Source organism: Loxodonta africana, chromosome 20 (genome assembly GCF_030014295.1).
Source record: "Loxodonta africana isolate mLoxAfr1 chromosome 20, mLoxAfr1.hap2, whole genome shotgun sequence".
Taxonomy (NCBI): domain Eukaryota; kingdom Metazoa; phylum Chordata; class Mammalia; order Proboscidea; family Elephantidae; genus Loxodonta; species Loxodonta africana.
Window position 1 is genome coordinate 24,539,622 of NC_087361.1, and position 4,521 is coordinate 24,544,142.

A 4,521-nucleotide genomic window follows, 5' to 3' on the forward strand; every position below is an offset into this window, starting at 1 on the left:
ATTAGTAAGCGTATTTCACCCTTCAGCCAAAGATTAGACAGGTCTATAAAACAAACAATAATACATGTACTTCAGCCATGTATACAAGACTAAACAGGCACACCAGCCCGAGGCGAAGATGATAAGGCAGTAGGGGACAGGAAAGCTGGATGAATGGAAATGGGAACCCAAGTTTGAGAAGGAGGGAGTGTTGACAAATTGCGGTGGTGGCAACTAATATCCAAAACAATGTGTATATTAATTATTTAATGAGAAACTAATTTGTTCTGTAAACCTTCATCTAAGGCACAATAAACAACAACAACAACAAAATACTAACCATAAAAATTCCTTGGGCTTCTAGTGCCACTTGAACAAAACCACAAAAAAGTGGGCAAATATATGTTTGGTGTAGTTAGCTCCATTTTATTCGGTTTTGTCTTTTTTTTTAAAACTTTAGTTTATAAATTTAATTTCAATTAGATTACCCGAATCAAACTCAAAGTCTTGAGTTTATAATTGAGACATATTGGTCACTCTTTGTAGTGGGAATTTAATTGATAATTTTATGTCCAACTTTTCACCTTTAATTAATATAGAACTCAGAGCTATTTAAATAACCATTTTTCTTGCTTACCCATTGCTTAATTATTAATTTTCTTTGTAGAGTTCAACCCATCTCTGGTTCTACAGACAGCAATCACAGAGTGCTGCCTGCAAGCCTACGTTCCTGACACGCAGTGAGTATGCCTTTTACTTTTTATGGCTGAGGACATCCCCGGGCACTCTACAGAGATTTCATTTGGCTCCTATCCTCAACTGGCTCTATACTCTGCTTTAGTAACACTCCCTGATTCCAAAGAGATGCTGACATGTGGAGGATTAGCATGAAGGTGAGAGAGAGGGAAGGAATCAAGCCAGTAAACCCGAAACTTGTGTATGTGTTGAATATTTCATGGGCAACTGCATATGGGATTGTGTTTTTTTTTTTTTTTTAAGTATGTGTAACATCTGTTTCTCTTTTTCACTGAAATCATATGTAGCGCTTTTTTCTGCTTAAGAGCAGATTTTTTATTGTTTCATAAATAATTTTGCATTTGTACCAAAGGCATTTCTATTAATTCAATATGGTGCAATAAAAGTATTCCGCGGAATGAATTTGACCATATTGTTTATTGATCTCTCTGCTTATTGACTTTATGTTCATCTTTAGCCAACTATCACATCAACTTTTTTGGTATTCATCTGGACACAGAAATTGGGTATTGAAGGGAGCCCTTCTATTTTTGTTCCTTTTTTTTTTTTTTTTGCTTGGTGTTTAGAAGGCAGTAGGAGACAGGGGAGAAATAGGATTTAAGGCTGCTTATTATTTGCAAGGAAGAAACATATGTAAATGTTTCTGCTGCTGCTCTGTGCTTAAGAAAGCAACAACACTGTTGTGAGCATCTGAGACACACAGGAAATAAGAGACCAACGTAAAGACTCAGTTCCATCTTGAGGTTGCTTTTTTTTTTTAAGTTTTTATAGTTTATTCATCCTCTGGTGAAAAATTCACACAACCATCACAGATCAAGTCACTGCAGAACCTTTATTCCTGTTATCCCATCTCCAACTCACCTGTTGCCAGTACCAGTGTTGGCCTTTGCAGTCCCCTGCCTTTCTTTATTCTGTTCTGTGCTGTTTCCTTGAGGTCTTTTTCTTCTTATACAGGTTATGTCTTGCAAGCCTGTGTTTGGGTTCATTTTCTTTGTGTAATCCAAGGAATTGTAAATCATGCCAAGCCAGTAGTCTTGCTACCACCAAAATGGGCTCTGAATCCAAACACAAAGATGACATCTGGTGTAGTCTTGTATATTTTGGTTAGTTTTTCCCGAATTTCTGTCTCAGGTACTGTTGCCTTCCCAGGGTGAAAGACATCAATGACCATTGTTTTCTGCTGGAATAGTCGTTTGGTCATGAACTTCCCAGTCTGGATAGTCACTGTGTCATTCATGATGGTAGCTGATCCTCAGGCAGCCAGGGAAGAAAAGCTTGGGGTTGCGTTTTTATGACTCAAATGGACATTGAATGGACCTGAAATATTTTTCAATATGTGAGAAGAAAAATGAATTTAAAGCTTAATTGGTCAGTTTTACAAAGAAAAAGATTTAGGATTTTTTGACTTTGTGATAAACCAGACTTCTTTTTACACACCCAGTCTCTATTCCCATTACTACCCACGATGAAGGCCTCGCCCCATGCTCAAGCTGAAGGCGCTCAGAGTGTGCTAGTCTTCTATCTCTGCCTGAAGCCACACTAGAAGGTGCCAGTCCTATACGTCTGTGTTCATGGTAAATTTCTTTTCTGTCCCACTCAATGCCAGCATGCCTCAACTGAACACAACATCTTTCCCACTAAGCCAGAATTTTCTTAAATCTCCCCTAAATTCTAACAATTGTAACCAAGAGGGTGAAACTGTTCCCTCTTCTGAGATGTAACTGATATGGTTAAAGTATTCCCCTCTCCTCCTCCCATCCCAGCCAGGCTCTCTGCGTTCCCGATAAGACATTTCTGTGTTGTCTTTGTAACAGCACAAGGTCGTCTTACTGCTTCTCTGCTCAAGGCCACTTCACTACTGATTAACCCCCCTGCCCCACTCCATTCAGAAATGAGCAATAAGCCACAAAGTTGGCCTTAGATAAACTATATGCGTCATACCCACCAGCCATCATATTGCACCCCCACTACACCTGATATATGTTAATTAATTCCTGAAATTGCCCGCCTATTCCCAGAAACTTCATGAATTATGCATAAGTTCCCCATCTCGAGCCCTATAACTGTCCTAGAATACCCAATACTGGGGAGCTTGATTTGAGATTTAGTCTCCAAACTCCTTGCTTGAGCAGCTTGCGATAAGGCCCACTTTCTATTTCTCAAAGGCCTGATAGCTCTCAATTGACTTGAGGGGTCACACCAGGCAGGGCCTATTCCTATCAAGTTACACAACGGACCAATCACCTAACTATTTCTGCTGCCTCCACACTTCATCTGACCTTCACTACCATATGGCCTGGCAAATGTAATGATCTCCTCATTGATCTACTTGCTCTAATCTCTTGTAATTGGATCAGAAAACTGCCATATTGATTGATAGATTTTAATACACACCACTTGTACATATGTTTTTAATATGTACCACTTTGCCTGTGGAAATATCTTGATTCTTTGCTGCTTAGAGACTAATGCATAAACCTTTAAGACTAGTGTTAAAGATACTGTTGTCGTTTTTAGGTACCGTAGAGTCAGTTCTGACTCATAGCGACCCTATGTACAGCAGAACAAAACACTGACCTGCCCTGAACCATCCTCACAATCGTTGCTATGTTTGAGCACCTCGTTGCAGCCACTGTGTCAATCCTTCTCATTGAGAGACGTCCTCTTTTTTGTTGACCCTCTACTTTACCAAGCATGATGTCCTTCTCTGGGGACCTGAGACAAAGCCTTGCCATCCTTACTTCTAAGAAGCATTATGGCTGTATTTCTTCCAAGACAGATTTGTTCATTCTTCTGGCAGTCCATTCAATATTCTTTGCCAACACCATAATTCAAACGCATCAGTTCTTCTTCTGTCTTCCTTATTCATTGTTCAGCTTTTGCATACATATGAGGCAGTTGGAAATATTGTGTCATTAAGGCCAGCACTACTTTGAGGACGCAGCTCTTCCCTCGTTGTATTTTGAGTGCCTTCCAACCTGAGGGGCTCATCTTCCAGCACTATATCATACAATGTTCCCTGCTATTCATAAGGTTTTCACTGGCTATTTTTTTCAGAAGTAGACTGCGAGATTCTTCTTCCTAATCTGTCTTAGTCTGGAAGCTTTGCTGAAACCTGTCCACCATTGTTGACCTTGCAGGTATTTGAAATACCGGTAATATAGCTTCTATCATCACAGCAACACACAAAGCCACCACAGTGTGAGAAACTGACAGAGTAGTGGTGATTAAAGGTCCTACATAATCCAAAAAAAATCCCAAACCTGTTGCTGTCGAGTCAATTCCAACTCATAATGACTCCACAGGACAGAGTAGAACTGCCCCATAGGGTTTCCAAGGCTGTAATCATTACAGGAGCTGATTGCCTCATCCTTCTTCTGTGGAGCTGTTCGGGGATTCAATCTGCAGACCTTTTGCACTTAATCACTGCACTACGAGGGCTCCCTTAAAGATTTTACATAGCGCAGGCATAACTCACTTCATAAAGCACCCTCTGTCACTGTAAGTGCTCACGCAGATATCCCGTAGTTGTGGAAGTAATTGCCACATTTCAATTGGATGATGTTCTAGGCCCTTCCAAATTCATGATCCTATAGTTATAAATCTTTGTCCTTAATTCCCACAATTACTTGACACAAACTCCTTTGTTGTTGTTCATTTAAAACACATATTGGACATAAAACGTATTTGAGGTATATGTTCTAGTTACTCAAGGCCAGCCAGTTAAAGCCAATTTTAAATTTCACCTCATTTATGCATTCTTTCCTGGTTGCTTAATCCTATTCA

The 4,521-nt window shown here is 39.8% G+C and overlaps 1 pseudogene; it reads right to left on the minus strand.

Moving 5' to 3' along the window:
- Positions 1-1,357: 1,357 nt before the first annotated feature.
- On the minus strand, positions 1,358-3,004 carry LOC111750689 (small ribosomal subunit protein eS24-like; annotated as a pseudogene).
- Between the last annotated feature and the right edge of the window lie 1,517 nt (positions 3,005-4,521).